General features: G+C 39.5%; 1 protein-coding gene across 11 annotated transcripts in view; it reads left to right on the plus strand.

The window, feature by feature from the left end:
* The first annotated feature begins 6,162 nt into the window (after positions 1 to 6,162).
* MOBP (myelin associated oligodendrocyte basic protein) overlaps positions 6,163 to 20,113 on the plus strand; it is a 41,132-nt gene continuing 27,181 nt past the window's right edge. For 5 of the 11 annotated variants that reach the window (XM_019662774.1, XM_019662778.1, XM_019662773.1 and 2 more), the window contains exons 1-2: positions 6,164 to 6,299; positions 10,239 to 10,316. The gene's annotated coding sequence lies outside the window, so the exon portion shown is untranslated. Of the gene's footprint in view, positions 6,300 to 8,801; positions 8,915 to 10,238; positions 10,317 to 12,343; positions 12,428 to 20,113 lie in introns of all 11 variants that reach the window. The other 6 variants (XM_019662783.1, XM_019662775.1, XM_019662776.1 and 3 more) reach the window with 5 other exon arrangements.

Consider the following 20,113-nt stretch of genomic DNA (forward strand, 5'->3'; position numbering starts at 1 on the left):
TCATGAATCCGAAAAATCTCTGACCTGTCTTTTATCTTTGGAGTCAAAAACCAATTTTTACAACACATAATTTTGATAACACAATTTTGTTAGGTAAACAATTATTTAATTGTGGATATGACTTTATGTACATTTAAGTTTTTAGGTGAAACAATGGCGATATCATCTCACCAGTATCTTCCCTAAGGTAACTTTCTTTTAAAGACGACTGACTCCTTTTATACTAATTTTCAGTAATTCCCATAACAAATGTTTGTCACACCCTCCAGCCCTTTTTATTCTTGACTCTTTCTATGTGCACCTATAAAATAGTATGTTTCTCTGCTAATGAGCATGGATTTATTTTTGGGGTGATGAAAATGTTATAGAATCAGATTGTGGTGATGCCTCCACAACCCTTACATATATTAAGTATCTCTACATTTTATACTTTAAAATTTTGAATTTTATGATACATATGTAAATTATATTTCAATAAAAACAGTTACCGTGTTTTTGGTAAAAGATGGCAGGTTAACTGCACATACTTATTTTATCTACTCTTTCTTCCCCAAATGTACTAAAATTATAGTAGTAAAATATGTTTAAAAGGTAAAGAATTAAAAAATAATTTACTCCATACAGTGTGGGGAATGGAGTCAGTGGAATTGTAATAGATATGTATGATATTGGAGTGGGGGGATGGTGGATTGGGGTTGTCACTTTGTGAGGGGTGAAGAGTATAACTAGTGCATTGTTTTGTACACCTGAAACTAATAAAAATAATAATTTACTCCACCGGGGTAGTAGAGAATTTTTAAAAAGGTTTTAACCTCCAAAGAAAAGGAAACACCAGAAATGATAGATTATAACACAGTTTTGGGAGATAGAAAGTGGATGGAGGATGGTAACTAACTTGGCAGAGTGGAAGAAATTCCAATTTAAGTGCCTGTAGAGGAGATGCCAGAGAAAAGCGTGTATAAAGTAGGTGTTAAAACGCCAAGAATCTCCACACTTGGAGTGCCAGGTGGAGTGGAAAGCAGAGCTGAGGCACGGGAAGCTGCACATCCCAAACAGATTCCCAGGGTCACGGCACCAGTTTGTTGTTGTTGTTTTTAATTTTTATAATCAACAGACATTTATTTCTTAACAGTTCTGGAGGCTAGAAGTCCAAGATCAGGCACCAGCAAATTTAGTGTCTGGTGAGAGCCTGCTTCTTGGTTCCTAGACAGCCATCTTCTTGCTGTGTCTCACGTAGTGGAAGGGCCACTGCACCAACTTGTTCACAGGAAGTCCATTATGAAGAAATTTCCAGACTCAGAAACTGTGGAGCACATGGATGAAGGGCAGGGCTTAGAAAAGGGAAATGTCCACATATTTATGTGGGTCCCTTACCTACCTTGATCACAGAATATCATCAGCAAGATATTCCAACTCCCCTACCAAGCTATAAAATGGATTGCCCTGCCCTGAAGAAACTGAATGATCAAGAAAAATCTTCCAGCTACTTAGACTTTGAGGTCTGCCCAAGAAAAGGCCAGCATGGCTGCCCATTACATCACTCATCAACAGGCCCTGTGCTTGTACTTGGAGCTTTCAGTCACCTCTTGCATGCCTAATTATTAAACATCAGTGGACAGTGAAAGATCACTAGACAAAATGGGAAAACTTCCAACAAGAAGGGGAGAGATGAAAACAAAACCAGGATGAAGAGACCTGAAGTAAAGAAGCCTACTCAATGCAAGAAACAAACAAAACAAAAAATAAACATTCCCCAATGTAGTGTTATTACTATTTTCCTAGAGTTTAGAGAAAATACCATGTACTTTGGAAAAGGGAAAGTCAACGAACAAGAATGAGGTCTTAGAATTTAAAAATACGATTACTAAAATAAAATATAAAATTCAATAGGAGGTATATAATGAATAAAATAAAAAGTTACGAAAGATAAAACAAAAAGGCAAAGAATTTAAAACTAGGAAAGAAGAATGCGGAACAATTTAGTTTTCTGTCATTAGTTTTCATTAGTTTTCAATAGCCAACTAATATAAATTTCAGAAAGAAGAAAGAAAAGTGAGGGAAATAAATTCATAAAAACAAAAAAAATTACAGACTAGAATGGTATAAATTTCTAGATAAAAATGGTTGACCAAGCAGGGATAAAGAAAGACTCACGATGAAGCATGGCACAGAGAAGTTTCAGGACAAGAGGGTTAAAATGAGATCTTGAACATTTCTAGAGATTAAAAAAAAAAATCTTAAAAGAATGGGAATCTGAAAGGCCTACAACTTCTCAACAACACTGAAGGAAAAATACAGAAAATCCATCCACAAATCTGAGGGAAAATGATTTTCAACCTAGAATTCTATACCTAGCCAGATAGGCAACAAAAGCAAGTGTAGAATAAAGTGGCAGGTATGCAAGCACTCAAAAAAAAAAAAACAATCACTAAATATATGCCCTTTCTAGTGGAAGTACTAGAGGGTAAGCTTCAGAAAATGAGAGAGCATGCAAACCAAAAAATGAGAATGACATGGGACCCAATACAGAGGTGATCCATTACAGCAAAGCAATGAAGGGAAATCCAGTCCATCAGGCTTAGAGAACAACCAGTCTAAAACAGAACAAGAGAATAGAGGATTACAGAAGACAATAAAAGTAAAAACAATTATTTGACATATTGGAATGCTTGAAAAATTGATAGTTCTTGGACAGATCTGTTGGAATATTTGGAAAAAATGAGTGTGATAAATAAATAAGCAAATTAAAATAAATGAAAGCAAACAGGGCAATTATTAATTTCAGGAAAAACAAAATTGTACAAAGAAAGGAAACAGTTATAATTGATCACAAGGTTGTGTAGAGATATTTACATATTTATAATAATATAAATACTGATACAGCTACATCCAGTGGGTAAGGGAAAAGGGAGAGGAAGGACTAGATTCTAAGAAAATTAAACCCTTTAGGAAGCCAACAGCCTACAATAAATAAGTACATAATAGCTGTTTCTGAGAGTCATTTAACGATACTGAAATAAGTAGAGAAAAAATAGCTAAAAAAAGTTAAATGTGGTTGCCTCAGGTGAGTGGGATAATGGAGTGGGATGATGTGGCAAAAAGGGCTATTTTTCAACATAAGCCTTTTACTACTATCAGAACTTTGTGCAAGTATTATTTTGATAAATATTAATTAAAACTAATTAAAATACTTATAGGAACAGGTGTATTAGTTTGCTAGGGTTGCCATAACATAGTACCACATAGTACCACTGGGTGGCTTAAATAACAAAAATTTATTGTCTCCAGGCTAGCAGTCTGATATCAAGATGTCATGAACGTTGGTTCCTTCAAGGGATGGAGAGAAGGATCTGTTCCAGGTCGCTTTCCCCGGGTTGTAATTACCATCTCCCTGTGTCTCCACATTGTCTCCCCTCTATGAGTGTTTCTGTGTCCAAATTTCCCCTCTTTAGAAGGACATCAGTGTCCACCCTAATGACCTCATTTTAACTTAATGACCTCTGTGAAGACCCTGTCTCCAAGCAAGTAACATTCAGAGGTACTAAGGGTTAGGTCTGCAAAATATGAATTTGGAGGGGATACAATTCAGCCTATACCATGTGGGAATTGCCAGTTGCACCCAAAGGTTCTATGGAGGAATTATCTGTCATGTTAGCAAGTTACTTAATTTTGGCCATGAGTCCACTTGGAGTTCTGGGAGGCCTTGCCCTCTGCAACACAAAACTGCCGTTCACAGGAGTGACACTGACTCAAATGTGACCTTCTAAATTGTCTTTCTGGGACTGAGAACACCACTGCATGAAGGACAAACACCAAAATTTAAATAGGAATAAAAAGAGATGGCATAATGAGTGTCCTGTGGGACCTCCATGCTTTGGTCGCGTAAGTTATATGTCACTCCATATATTAAATGGAGTAGAAGATATAAGATGGGACTTCACAAAAATTTGCATTTAAAGACTTTCTTCGTAAAGGTTTGAGAAGTAGAGTCCTTTAAAAAAGATGAATCTTTATAATCTACCCACTCTACCTTGCACATTTTTAATAAGAAAATTACCACTTTATTAGGTGTTTAGCAATAGAAAAATAAACCCTCCTTGTACATTTCCAAAAAAAAAATAATTACAATAGTAACAGTGGGTTTTTTCAACTCATTTACATGTAAATTTATAAAGTGTTTCAACTAATCCATTATTTTCTATATATTTACTTCACATCAGAAATATCCAAACATCCCTTTCGAACTGCCAGAAGAACAAGCAACTAAAAATAATAAAAATATTTAATATCACAGATATCTAGAAGTTTCAAGATGGCTATCTTTGATAAAAATAAACAATTTGGGGTAAAATTAGTTGATCCTAATTAGATGCAAGCAATAGAATTATGAGACTGCTTAATTATACCACTTAAGCAATGTGAGTTTCCCACAATGCACTTAGCTCCATATTGCTACTATTATGTCTTCCAATATTACTTAAAATTTCATGTGCTTTTAACTTCCACTTTTAAACCAGACAGAACTCATCTCCAGTTGCTTTCTAGCTAGAAAGCGTGTCCTTGTAACTGCTGCCCACACCTGTTTTGCAAGCTTCTTTAGGGCCAGAGCCACTATAGCTAACATTGATGCATCTCTATGTGCTAGGCACGATTCCAACCAGTGTGATATCTTAACTGATTGAGTGACTATCCCTGAGACCTCCAGAGCCCATGCTTTGAACCACCTGGCTCTGCTCCCATCCCTCAAGCACATCCACGGCAGCCTAAGCAAAGGGCTGGCCTCACAGCAGGAGTGAATCAACCAGCAAACACGTACAACTGGTTGCTCAGATCACGAATATTTAATTAGCCATGAAGTCAGTGTATGATGAGATGTATATTGGATGCATGCCGTCTCATTGGACTGCCTCTTCAAGGTCCCCTAGGATGATTCTTTTTTGCATAAACTGTGACAAGAGCCTAAAAGGAAACTTAATGACAATGTTGGCATGTATATCTCACCATCATGCAGGGAGCTATTGTGGCTGCTGATTGGATTAGTTTCAGAAATGTCCTTTCATCTTTCAAATCATTGGTATGTAGTTCTACACATATGCGTATAAAATAAAATTTAGCAGAAGCTCTGGGTTATAGGACCTGTGAAATTTAACAGAGGCCCAGAGTTGTAGGACTCACTGGTGTGATGCCCAAATTTTAGGAAAGTGATAGGAAAATGCCCATATCTAAGACTGAAGCAAATATCATGCCAATTGAATGAGGTTCATCATTTACAGAAATCATCTACCATCAGATATGGTTTTTCAAATGTGAATGCAAATAGTAATTGTCATAGAATCCTCCAGATCCAATCTCAGTTGTCACTGCACTGAGGTGCTCGTGTTCCATTGTGTGAGGGCTCGCACGTGTGAATGTAGTCAGGTGTGAGTGTGTGTGTGTGTTTATGGGGGGTGTGTTAGGGAGGTGGGTGTGGATAGGTAATTTCTCTGTGAAGAGTATGAAGACAGGATATCCCAAAGATAGGAATTTGTCAGTATGATGCCAGTTCTGCTCACAGCTTGTGGGTTTGGCTTGTGGGTTTGGCTTGCAGCATGTGTGATGAGGTATAGTATGGTGGGGTGGGATTGTTGTTGTGTTGGGTACCACACTGGCAGAAGGCTGTGTGGTTTGGGGTGGGTGAGCTGACGTGTGGTGAGGTGTGATGTGGTGTGGTGTGGTGGGACCTGACATGTAGTTTGATGTAGGTTAGAGTTGGTGTGGAGAGAGCCTTGGTGAGGGGTTTATCACGAGGCATTCATGATGTGGGCTGTGGGAGGTGGGAGACTGGACTGTATGAGTGTGTGTGGGGATGTAGTATAGATAGGGTGTGAGTGTGAGTGTGTGTGTGTGTGTGTGTGTGTGTGTGTGTGAGAGAGAGAGAGAGAGAGAGACATGGTTGTTACTAAGCTACAACCATATAGCTTTTGTTTAGATTTTCTTTTGCCCTTTGTTTGGGTCTTTGTTTTTCTCTTTGTTAGCCTTTGTTTTGTCTTTGTTTCACTCTTTGTTTAAACTTTCTTTGGCTTTTGTTTGGTCTTTCTTTAGCCTTTTGTTTAAACTTTGTGTGGCCTTTTTGTAGTCTTTGTGTAGCTTTTGTTTTTAAGTGGATCTTGGCTGAGGACCCATCAAAAACACCTTGTGTAATGAAAGCCCAGGATATATAATCTCTCCCTATATATTCTGCAGGCATTGAGCACCCTCAATCGCCCCAGGGACCTGGTACAGACGTGGAAGCTGTTTCACACGACAACTGCTACTTGAAGGTAAGGGGATTCCATGGGTTTTCATCTTACTTCATCTTCAAGTGGCAAGTGCACTTGTTTGTATAAGGAGTGGGACCTGCCTGTCCTTTCAGGGTCTACACTGGGGATCCCACATGTATGAGCCATTTCCTTACATCCCAGGGGAAACTTGCTATAATAGCAGTCAAGATTGGGAGGACATAAAAGGATGGAGAAAACAAGAAGAGAGGACACCAAGTTTATGCAGAGCGCCCTCCATTCCGGCTAATGTTTGGGAACTGGCTGAACCTGGGGAGAGGCTCTGAACCCTAACTCAGGTTCTCTCGGGTATACAGCCCCATGTTTCTGGAGCTAGATCAATGGGGCTAACGGCTTCTTCTTTGTCTAGTTCTTCTTTTATTATTTATCATGATTGAAAATGAGTTCTTCTTATCTAGGAACAATGCCTTCCCGCGTACAGCTGGGTTTATGTGTGTGGGATACTAATGGAACAATGAAGTTCAAATCTTGTAAGAATTTTGTTCCCTATAGACTAGAAACCTTAACTGGAAATGCATTCATACTTTATCTTGTACAGACTTGCAGAAATCAGGTTTGGTTTTTTCTTTTTTCAGTTTTGTGGTTGATAGAAAAAGACAAAAGAGCCTGTCAGGGGAATAAAGTCATGAACTTGGCTGGAGTTCTAGGAAGAAACTGGGGAAAAGAATGCTTTGTGAATAAATCAGGGAGACAAAAAACAGATTGTTGTAAGATGTGCAGCTATGCTATTTTATGTTTATTTAGAATAGCAGGAGAATGCCTTGGTGAGTGGATTTTAAAAATTGTTTCATATGTACAGAAAAATTGGAAATAATACAAAAATTCCAGACGTATCCAGATTACTCAAATGTTGACATTTTACAACATTTGCTTTATCATTTTTTCTTTCCCTGTGTACACATATATGTTTTTTTTTTCCTGAGCCACTTGAGATTAAATTAATTACAGACATGGTCAAAATCAGGAAATTAACATGGAGAAAGTACTATTGACAGACCTTGACGTGACCTTGACAGTTTGAAGAGTATAGGCCTGCTATTTTGCTAAATGTCCCTCAGTTTGGGTTTGGTCTGATGTTTTCTCATGATCTGGTCCGGATTATACAGTTTTAGAAAGGATATGCTTGCATTTGAGATCATGCATATAGAAATTCAACTTGAATCTGACTGTACAAATTTTTAATTCTTGTTTACCTAATGGTAACTAGGATTTTACATGGGTGCCTAAAATCTTACAAGAAAATACAAAAATTGAAAACTCCAGGGCGTTTTGGTGAATAACCCCCAAATATTCACCAAAAATGTATAAACGCTGCCCTTTATTTATAAATGGTAATTACACTGATATGTACGTGAACTCGATAGGTGTACAGTAAGGTATTTAATCTAGATTCTTTGTCTGTGTTGGATTTATGTCTACTACTCTGAGTATTCATTGCATAAATGTGGAAATTCTTTTCTAAGCAAAACCATCTGCGGAAAACAGATACAGTTCAATAAAGAGCTGTCCTGAATAGCCACCCTGGGCTTGCTGCCACCTTAAGCATGTCGACAGGAGAAAGAACTTGCATTTTGTTTGTTTGTAAGTGGGAAAAATTCTATTTGGAGGTGGCTGACAGTTTTATTATACTTAAAATACTTTTTTTAAATACGCAAATCTAAATCATCCATTTTTTTGTCCTCCAAGAAAACTCTGAAGTCATCATAAATGTGGGGAAATTGATTAATTGGTTATATGCTCTTTATAGTCAAGTGAATGTATTATGACTTGAACAGGACTGTTCCCTGGATGAGGTAGATAAATACCTTCTTTTCTACATATGGAATTAAACGAGAAGCTTGGGTTTCTGCACGAGGTGCAATTTAAGCTTGAGAAACTCGGCTTTTGGGAAAATGTAGCATTTGCTATTCTGGTTGTCTTATCTGCACTATAGAAGTCACTCTGGAGTTTGAGAAAGTGTTTTCTACTTAAAGGATGATGTGTTCCTATGATGAGCCATTCTGGGGTGGAAAATGAAAGCCTCCTCTCACTCAGTCAAAAGAATTGGGGGTTAGGGCATGGAAGACTTGGAAGGCCCTTGTGGATGGGATTTGAGTTGCTTTCCACAACCTGGAAGCCTGGAACCCTAGGATTAGGTCCCAGCATGTGGGATCCCAGAATGACCTCTTCTATGGGCTGTGCAGGCTATGGTGGCTTCTGGTGCTTTTGTTATAATGCATTAGGTGAAAACTTGGTGTGAGCTGTGCTCTGGGTGGTTAAGGAACCAATGTGTTTTTAAATGTACCTGGGGTTTGTTTTTATTCAGGCATGGTGAGGCCAGCAGATCAGGAGATGACTGCCACTGAAAAGATAGTTCTCACAGTTTCCAAGAGGAGGCGGCATGTCAGGCCAAGAAGGGCCAGATGGGGAGGCACCAGGGTCAGTCAGGAGCCAGAAGGAGTGAGGAAAGCATGGGCCAGAGAGTTTATTGCATTTTTTTTGCAGGGCGGACTGAGCGAGGCAGGGTAAACCATGAAGATAAACGTGATTCCCCTGGTGGCAGAATGTGGAATGAGAAGAGGGTGTCACTATGCTTCGGGGCACTCCCACATTTACAGGTTAGGTGTTCGAGGGGTGATTGGCACAGGATAAAGAGAAGAGTCGGAGAGGAAGGAGGGGATATGGAACGTGGTATCATGGAAGCCAAAGGGAAGGAAGACAAAAGAGGGAGTGGCCATCTTTGTAGAACGATTCTGAGATGTGGCGTGATGTGAAGGGATATGTGATTAGTGATATTCGATTAAGTGATATGGAAATAATTGGTGGCTTTACCAAGAATTGTTCCCATGGAATGGTTAAAGCAGGAATGAGAGGGTTTGTGGTGGGGAACAGGGGCTGAAGAGTTGGAGAGAAAAATTATAGTCATCTCAGACCAAAAGTTTGAGATATTTCTGCTCAGTTATCAGCCTCTTAGCAACCGTTTTTTCTTAGGATTCCCACAGTCTCACTCTGAAATTGCACAATTTTGGAATTGGCTAAGTATCTAAGAGAAATTTTATATATATATATATATATATATATATATATATTCATTCTTAGTAGTTCCTACTGTTTGTTACTCTCCCTTCCACCCCCTTCCAGAGCCCTGCAGTCTTAGCAACCCCTTACTCTGATCTCTGTTTCTTCCTCTTTCTGCTTAAGTTTTTTTCCCTGAATAGAAGTTGTCATCAAAGACAACCAATCAGAATAATAGGTTTCTTTCAGAGGTTATTTTCGTGTCTAGAATCTCCATAATCTTTGTTCAAATATCACTTCAAAGATCATATATATATTTCAAAAGAATGGGGCAAATGGTTACAAATAATCACATAAATCTCCATATTGCCTGGGAAAACAAGATTGATATTTTGAAGAAGCTCTCGATTTAATGCTTTATCCAGTTGGATTCCTTCTTTGAGTTTATAACACAAAAAACACATCTTTTTTCCAGAGGGGAGGACAGTCCTTCAACTCCTTTCTTCAGGTGCTTTACTTAATTGCGAACACTTGCATTTTTGGATACAGACTCTGAAATTTCATTCATTTCAGAAATTTCACTTATTAGTGGTATAAGCAAAAGTCAGGTTTATAGAGCTCAGATGTACTAGGAGAAAAGCCTAAAGATTTTTTACTTAATGACAGTGAATTCATTGGACAGACAGCATTCTTCCTCTATAATGATAAGATGGGCTTCAAAAAGTTTGCATGTGATCTTGTGATTACTGCGAATCCTCCCTCTAACCCCCCAACTGACTGACAGCACCTACATCCATCATATCCATCATCACAATCCTAGAACCATGAGAGTGAAGCTCTGTGTATAACACACTTGAATTAACTACAACCTAAGTAACCAAAACACGAAATTAGTAACCGGAACACATTCTACTGCTTTATTTTCAGGAAAAAAAGAAGCAAATGATACCAAGACCAGCTCATAATAGAGATCTAATCATCAGATGTGTACGGATGAAAATACAGGTACAAACGGATCTCTTTTATTGTTCTGGATTTGCATCTGAATTATTGTATAACGATTACTAGGTATTCAGAGTGTCAAAGTAGAATGCAGAATCAGCCAAAGACTAAGCACTCAAACTTTGAGTAAGAGTTAAACACTTTAAATAACTCTTCCAGGTGTTTCACAGTATTCTAGGTTTGGGAGTAGAAATTTGAAATAAAAATGTGTATACATCAGAGGCACAAGGACCTAAGCCACCATTTGTCTACCTTTGTCCAACCCAGGTACTATGCACTCTGCCTCGTTCATTCATTGTCATGCTGTGGAGCTTGTCAATCCTTGAAACTACCCCATCTATGAATCAAATAGTGCAAACATCTAGGATCTCATTCACAACCTCCTTTCTTTCAACTTGCTTGGTTAAGCGCCCCATTACAACTCTTCTTCCACTTGGTAGTTCAAGTTGATTTGCCCCTCCTCCTGTCCGTTCATTTATGAATCCATTCACCTACCCAGTCATCCTCACCCTTTTCTGTTTACTTCTGATTATGGATAGATTCTAGAATTCATCATTTCAATTGTTCTCTTGCAAATTCTTTGGCAAATCCCAACCCTGAATGCATATATTTTTCTTCATGTCTGCACCCAGGCTGCTGAGAACAATTGCAGAAAAGCAAAATGGAAGAGATTGGTACCACTAAAAATTAGTGACTTCAACTAGGCTGTCAAAACTACCTGGCGGCTTGGTCTCCAAATTTCTGCAAAATGTCTTTTAAACTCATTCTATTCTCAAATCTCCAACTCTCTAATTCTCAGCTGATAACCTTATCTCCCACTTCACTGGAAAAATGTAAGGTATTAGATGGGAACTTCATACAGCCAACTGTTTTCCCTCTTCCAACAAAGGCAACTCTTCTACATATGCAGAGCATTCCATCTCCTCAGTTTTTCCTCAAGAATACTAATTATTTCCACTTTCTGATTTTATTTTAATTTTTTCCTTTCTACTAGACTCTACCCATCAGCTTTTATGTATGCTCTCATCATTACAAAAAACAAATGAACAAACCAACCAATCACTCCTCTACCACCCTCAAAAACAATACCCCTCACCCTCAAGACAAAACAAAACAAAACAAAACCCTGGAAAACACTTTTCTAGCTACCATGACTCTACTCCCCTTCGCTCTCAGACTTCTGGCGTGAGTTGATTATAGGTTTTCTCTCCAAATCCTTAGCCCCTGTTCCCCACCACAAACCCTCTCATTCCTGTTTTAAATATTCCACGAGAACAATTCTTGGTAAAGCCACCAATTATTTCCATATCACTTAATCGAATATCACTAATCACATATCCCTTCACATCACGCCACATCTCAGAATCGTTCTACAAAGATGGCCACTCCCTCTTTTGTCTTCCTTGATACCACGTTCCATATCCCCTCCTTCCTCTCCGACTCTTCTCTTTATCTTGTGCCAATCACCCCTCGAACACCTAACCTGTAAACGTGGGAGTGCCCCGAAGCATAGTGACACCCTCTTCTCATGCCACATTCTGCCACCAGGGGAATCACCTTTATCTTCAGGGCTTCAATTGCCACTTGTACTTACTCCAACAACTTTCAAATTCTATCTCCCACCCATATCTCTCTGAACTTTCCACTTGGCATCTCCATCTAGAAGCTCCTCTAACACCTCAACTCATGATTCTGCATCTTCCCCCAAACCTTCACCTCCAGTAGATGCTTCCACCACCCACCGAGTTGCTCCAACTACAGACCTTGGAGTCACCCTGGACTCTTCCTCTTGTTTTTCTGAATAGATGAATAATTCCAACACAGCATGATAAATATAAAGATGGCGGTATATAAATTACAAAATGGAACAAAGATAAGAGGCGTTTCATCCAATCAAAGCAGTCTACCAGTGTAACTGCCGTTGGATGACTCGGATGATGGCCTTGGACTCAGAATTTAGGAAAAGGGGTGGTCAGCAATCCAGTGCTTACTTTAGCTTGTCTCCGGCCTGGTCTCTTTGTTTCCCCAAGACTGACTCCCTTGGAGAACCCAACGCACTGGAGCAGCCCTCATCTTCCACTAGCTGTCAGTGGAGCAATAAAACAGCCCATCAGGTAATCTAGGTTCTCTCCTTTGGCCCCTGCTATGACCAGAGGCCAAATTAACATTTAGGTTTTTTTCTATAAGAAAATGCAAATCTGGAAGATAGGTTGCCTTCTTCATCCCGGAAGAAATCTGAGAGAGAATCTGTTTTACCTACATGTACGTACATTCAAAATCCCATCATTTTCATAGAGAAGGGAAACACAAACACAAACAATTCTTATTTCTTATATCACAAACAGATTAAGAAAGGCAAATAATTATAAAAGTAAGCACACCTTGAAAAAATATTTCCTACTGAGAGACCACTTTCTGTTAAAACCTTAATTCTTGGGAATCTGACAAAAGCAGCCTGAGTCCTACATAACATCCTAGGGAACAGAAGCACCTGGGGATTTTAAAGGCACTGTCAATTCAACCAATCACAGTTAACACTCATTCAGTGAGGGGAGGGCACAGCAGAACCCTTTGGATTCAGACAGAAGCCCTTCCCTCAAAGAGCTCAGGCTGGGATGACAGCCACACAGCCACACTATTATAGGGTAAGGCATGCCCACCAAGAGAAGTGTGTACAAATTCTAGAGAAAGCCCAAAGGAGGGGAGGGTCCTTTGAGGAGGTGAGACCTTAACTGGGTTGTTTAGGATGAACAGAGGTTCACCGCACAAACATGATGGGGAAAAGGCATTCCAGGAGAAGGGAATGGCATGCTCAGAGATCTTTTGATCATAGGTTGATGTTTCTGACTATAGCAGTGAGGGGTGGTGGTGAGAGATAAAGGGGAAAGGTGGGCGGGGGAAGGGGGGCCTTGTGCGCCATATTAACTAAGAAGCAGGACTTTCTTCTGTAACTGGGGAGAGCCCCTGAAGTTTCTGAGTAGGGACAAACAAGGAGACAAACTCATGCCCTTGGTTTTTTTTCCTGGGCCCTTTGCCCCGTCTGTAGACTATCATGGAATTATTCATCCACATACAATCCTAGTGTAAGTTCATATGTCCATAAGCTAAAACAATGCACTGTGTAATTTCAGATGTTAACCAAATAAATCATGTTATTCAAATCATGTTCAGAAAATATTTTACTTTTTACATGTTTATCTGGCTTTGCTATAATCAGCAGGTTTCACTCCTAAAACATTTGCTAAGTATATTGTCTGTGTGCTAAGGATACCAACCTTAGGTCACACTAGTTCCCTCTTCTAGAATAGCCGAAGTCAGAGGTCGTGTTGTTTGTTCAGTCAAAAAGGGCTTTTGCAAAAATCTGTGAGATGGTTGTCTGTGGGCAGTGTGGTCCTTGGTCCACTTTAATTTGTCCTTGTTGATGGAGCAAAACAAAGCAATGAGGGCTTTGCTTTGTCTCCTGAGTGGGTTGTCAACAGCAAGACAACCAGGACCTGCTTATGCTGTTATATTGGATTTTGGCAAGATGCTTCTCTCTGGGTAAAAGCACTCTGATTCAAAATCAATACCTGTATGACGTTTTCCTTACCCGGAACTGGTGTGCCAACAAGAATCTACTGTTTAACGTTCATTGTACTAATGTGTAAACATTTTGGTTGCCAAGGGCACAAATGGATAAACCAGGACAAACAGATAAAGATATTTTCAGAGACAGCATGTGGTAGTTAACAACCAAAGTTCACTTCCCACATGTATTTTTGCTGCTGTGGACTGATCAACAGGGCAGCCATTGTCTTTTACTGTGTAAATCTGGAAAGCATTAGCTCCTGGCCAGAGAGAGAATTAGCAAGGTTTTAGAAACTACTAAAGTCTCTAAGGGAGGTGGGGAATGTGGCGTGAATTTGCTCTGCAGTGATGCTTTTCATAGCAGAGGAGTCGGGGTTGGCAGCCTTTGGAAGGATGTGGGAGGTGAAAGAACCCCGGGCCTGGAATGGAAACTTTGAACCCGCGGTTTTAATTCCAGAAACAGCTCGACAAAGCTCCCATCTGCATTCTTCACTTGCAGGAAGTCATGGGCACCCTTCTGACAGCGCAGGGCTCACAGCCTGCTACGGTTCCTTGAGGCGAGCTCCAGCCCAGTTCCTGTTTGCAGAATGCTCCTGCCCCCTGCCCTTTTGGGGGCTAATCGGAATGGTCATGAATTGATATTTCTTTGCTGCCATTTCCCTTCTCTTTACTATTACAATGAATCATATTTGTATAGGACTACTGGCTTTTCAAGATTCATCTTTTTCTATGATTTGCCTGTTTTTGTTTTTTCAAAATTCAGTTTTTTCCTTTAAACATTCTGATTATTAACACTTTATACTTTTATGTGTTTGTATATTTTCTTCTCTACCTGTACAGCTCTTTTCACTTGTAACTTCATGGTATCTTTTATTCTATTAAATCGTCATCTTTGATTTACGTCCCTCCTCTTCACCTCTGCTGTGTTAGAAGTCGCATGATGTCAGGGTTAGGATCTTGGGGTCATCATTTACTAGCTTTATGTGCTCAGCTTTCTCATTTGCAAAACGGGGCTATTGTGAGGTTGTGAGGATTAAATGAGTAAAATACATAAAGCCCTTGAATAGTATATCCTGACTTGTGTTTGCTATTATTATTCTTATTGGGAGTCTTTGGTCTACTTTGATTTTGTCTCTCTTTTGAGTAGTTCATCCATTTCCTATTAAAAAAATGCCCCCGCTGTTATGAACCATACTACTATACATATGTGGGTCTGTTTCTGGGCTCTCTATTCTGTCCCATTGATCTATCGGTCTATTTCCAAGCCAATACTTGACTGGTTTTTTTGGTTTGTTTGTTTTTAGATTTTTTTTATTGGGGAATTGGGGGGATGGGAACAGCGCTGGGGAATTGGGGGGAGGGGAACAGACAAGTTGCAGTCGTTTTGTTCTTCATTCTAGCTGTGGAGGACACTGCTTCACTGGCCCAAGTTGGCACCATCATTGCACTCTTCCCGGGCGAGGCAGATCAGTCGTAGGCTTCTGGACGGCCGCTCACTGCGGCTGCTGACCTATCACGCTGGCTGCCGGCCACACACGGTCACCCATGGCAACCCACTGCCACAGGGGCTGCAGCCTACGCCGTCAGGTTAGCCCAGCTCCAGGTTGAGCTGTTGTTCAGCATCTTAGCTGTAGAGGGCAGTGTCACTGGCCCTCATATGTGGGATCCGAACTGGGGTCTTCTGGCGTCCCAAGCCAGTTCTTAACCATCGCGCCACTCGGCGGGCCCTACTTTACTGTTTTAATTAGTATAGTTTATGATGAGTGTGGAAACTTGGGAGGACAAGACCTTATTGTTATTCAAAATTGTCTTGGTTCATCTTGGTCCTTTACCTTCCATAATAACTATGGGATCATCTTATCAATTACGTGAAATATGATATTTATTAGAATTGCATCACACTTATAGATTTACTAGGAGATATTCAGCATACTTATGATATTGAATATTTCTTTTGCAGCCTTCAAAAAGGAATTGCAAATTTCTTCTTGAAGGTCTTGCAGTTCTTTCATCAGGTGTATTTCTACCTGTAGGTATCCTATGGTTTTGTGGCCAGTATAAATGGCTTCTTTTATTTTATGCTTTCTAATTGGATCTTCCTGATCTATAGAAATGATTTTTATTTTAGTATATTGATCTTGGGCCCACAAATCTTGTTGGACTTTCTTTTAGTTCTAATAGTTTGTAGAGTATCATGGTTTTTATTTTTTTGGTTCTATTTTATTGATTTATTTGTGTGTGTGTATGTGTGTGTGTGTGTGTGTGTGTGTGTGTGTGTATGTTTTGTATTGGTTAGGATTTTAAGTGCTCTGTTGAATAGTAGCATCTATTCAACATGATAGCATCCTTTAGCATCCTTCTTGGGGTGTCTGATTTGGATGAAATGTGTCTAAGATTTCACCAGCAGTAAGCTGTTACTATAAATACTTTGGTAGCTAGCTTTTTATAATGTTAAGGGTATTCCTTTCCCTTTTTATGATGATCAGACTATCATAAGTGGATACTGAGTTTTATTGAATGCTTTCTTAGAATCTATTACTGATCATATTTTCTCCCTTAACCTGTTACTATGGTAAACCAGATTTATAGGCTTTCCAGGTCTAAACCATTTTGAGATTTACCATATCTAGTTTGCATTAGACAATACTTTACCTATCAGATTGGCAAAAATCTAAGGGTTTAATAACTCACTTTATCGCTGAGGTGATGGGAAAATGGGCATGATATACACCGCTTGCAGAATGATAATTTGTACAAACTGCATGGAGAGCAAGTTGAAAAACCTATCAAAATCTGCAAAATGACAAATGCATAGATTCTTTGACCCTGTGGTCTCACGTTTAGATATTCACCCCTCAGATATTTGCACGTGTGTGAAATGCTGGGCACACCACTTTATTCACTGCTGCATCATTTGTAATCATGACAGATAGGAAACAATCAAATTGCTCACTTATTGGAGACTAGCTGAGCAAATCATGATGCTCCCTGACAATGAAGTCTGAGGCAGATAGACAGGAATGAGGAAGCTCTTTGTGTCCTCTATGGAAAGATATATCGTTCAGCGAAAAAAGTAAGGTGTACCAGTTGTTCCACTCTGCAAAAAATAGTGGAAAAAGGACACACACCAACCCATACAAATGTATAGATCTACAAACTAAAACACAGCGATAACTAATATTTACTGAAGGCTTTCTGTGTACTAAAAACTGTAGAAGGCACTGAAATAGAATGGAAAACAAAGTGCCTGCTCTTATGAAGCTTATCTTTTCATGAAGGGAGGAGAAAATAAACAATAAATACCTAATAGAGTTCCTACTGATAAGATAGATATTGTCAAAGATGCATCCACACACAGTCTCTAGTTTAGCATCTGTTCATTTCTGGAACTATTTTTCATTCAAAAGTAAGTGTTTTGAGAGAAGATGCAGGGCCACATATAGAGATCGAGTTAATTCTTTTAGACTGCTGCACAGAACCCCATTGCATGAATGTACTGCATCTTATCCATTTCTCTGATGAATCTATGGTTTATGTTTTGTGTCTTCTGTGTCTGTTTCAAATGAAGCTGTAGTCCCCATTGTTGTATATGCCTCTCTGTGCACCTGTACTACGATTCTCTCAGATATATACTCAGGAGTGGGCTTCCTGACTATGTACTGCTGGTTTCCACACTCCCAAGTGGCTCTTCTGAGTGACACGCCCACCGCTGTGTGTGAGTTCCTGTTGGCCTGTACCCTCACTTCATTTGATGTTAGGCTATTTAACATTTTTTCCTCTTTTATTTGATTTTTTATTTTTCTATTACAATTGACATATACTATTATATTAGTTTCAGGTGTACGACATAGTGATTAGACATTTATATACCTTACGAAGTGATTACCCCAATAAGTCTAGTCCCCATCTGACACCATACATAGTTATTACACTATTATTGGCTATATTCTCTGGGCTGTACTTTACATCCCTGTGACTATGTTGGAACTACTAATTTATACTTCTTAATTGCTTCACCCGTTTCACCCTGCCCCCTAGGCTATATAACTTTCATCAATGTGGTAGTCTTGTAGAATGATATCTAATTATTGTTTTCATTTGTATCTTTCTGATATTGATGAGTTTGAATGTATTTTGATATGCTTATCAATCTACTGCTTCCTCTTTTATAAATTGCCTGTTCACATTTGCCTAACTTTCTTTTTTTTTTTTTTTTTGAAGATTTTTATTGGGGAATTGGGGGGATGGGAACAGTGCTGGGGAATTGGGGAGAGGGGAACAGACAAGTTGCTGTCGTTTTGTTTTTCAATCTAGTTGTGGAGGACACTGCTTCACTGGCCCAAGTTGGCACCATCATTGCACTCTTCCCGGATGAGGCAGGTCAGTCACCGGCTTCTGGACGGCCGCTCACTGCGGCTGCTGGCCGCTCACGCTGGCTGCTGGCTACACACAGCAGCCCAGCTCCAGGTTGAGCTGTTGTTCAGCATCTTAGCTGTAGAGGGCAGTGTCACTGGCCCTCATATGTGGGATCCGAAACAGGACCCTCTGGCGTCCCAAGCCAATTCTTAACGATACTCGGCCGGCCCCACATTTGCCTAACTTTCTATTTCTGTCTTCTTCTGTTGATTTTGTTATTTAAAGATCCCAGATAGTAATTCTTTGTATGTTATATGTGTTATATTCTTCCAGTGTTGCTAATTTTTTATCCATGCTTATGGTTCTTTTGATGTACAGTAGTTTAATTTTGATGTAGCTAATTATGTCATCTAAGAAGTTAATGATAGCAACATTATCTGTTGACACAGCTGCCTTCTCCCCACTGATTTGTAATAACATTTCTATGATACACCAAGTCCTCTTGTATAATAGATTTTGTTTCTGAGTTTTTTCTTCTCCACTGGTCTATTTGTCCATTTTTAAGCCAATGCCAACTATTTTAATTACTGTCTCTTAGTAATATGCTTTGCTATCTGGTGTAAAAAGTCCTGTTATTCTTTTCAGAATTTTCTTGGTGATTCCTGGTCCTTTGCTCTTTCATCAGATCAGACTGTGATGTTCCAAAAAAGATCTTTGGTAATTTGAGTAAGAAATGCATAGTATTTGTGGATTACTTTTGGCAAATATTGCATCTTCATGATATAGATCTTTCTCATCTATGAAAAAGTTTTCCTTTTATTTATTCACATGTTCTTTCATATTTTCACTGAAGTTTTGGAGTTTTTTCCCCATCAGGATTTACACATTTTTAACTTTTACTTTATTTCTAGGTATTGCAGGATTCTTGTTGCTAGTGGGAATAAAATTTTTTTTCCAGTTATTCTTTTCCATATGCCCTCTCTCCCTGAGTGTTCTCCTGTGTTCCCTTGACTATAAATCTCATCTATATGTCAAATACACTTAAATTTTTACCTCTACCTCCATCTCTATCATCTCTTGACCCATGTGGCCAGTCACTTCCTTTCCACTTGGAGGCTTCATAAGTTTCTCACACTGAACATGCCTGAGACTGAACTCTTGATTCTTGCCTTCCCCCATCCTTAAATCTATTTCCATCCTAGTAAAATTATTCCTCGTCTAACCTAATTTCCCTTGGAGAAACCCTGTTTGTCTTTCTTTCCTGCCCCCATTAATCCATCTACATGTCTTGTTCTTTGCTGGGCTCCCTGTGTTGCTCATTTGATACTCTGATCCTTAGTAATTTTGAGGTGTATGTAAATTCTTCTAGTACAGACCAGTCTACTGTGTGGCATCACCAGTACTAGATCATCAGAAGCATCTCAGCTTTAACACGTTTCGCACAAAGTGGGTGCTCAATTAGAATTTGTCGAATAAAGGAATGTCCAAAAGTGTACCCTTACTCTCCACCCCCGCTGCCTTCCCCACCTCAGCAAACTGCTCCATTGGGCATTTGCTCAAGCCAGAAGTCAGGAAGTCATCCTTGCCCTATCCTTTCCAATGAGCCCCACATCCAGTCGATCCTCAAGTCCTATTAATTGTGCCTCCAAGATCCATCTCCACTGCCACTGCTCTGGTTCAAGTCCCTGTGTTCCCTCACTGGTCTCCTTGCTTCCACTCCTGCTTCCCTCCAATCTACATTGCCAGAAGTCTGAGTGATCTTCATGGAACATAAATAGGGAGATATGCCCCCTCTAGTCAAGACCGGTCAGTGCCTTCCTATTCTTTAGCTCACTGTCAAGGCCCTGGACCACCCTGCCCACCCTCCAACCTGACAA

This window comes from Hipposideros armiger, unplaced genomic scaffold (assembly GCF_001890085.2).
Source record: "Hipposideros armiger isolate ML-2016 unplaced genomic scaffold, ASM189008v1 scaffold_380, whole genome shotgun sequence".
NCBI classification, from domain to species: Eukaryota; Metazoa; Chordata; class Mammalia; order Chiroptera; family Hipposideridae; genus Hipposideros; species Hipposideros armiger.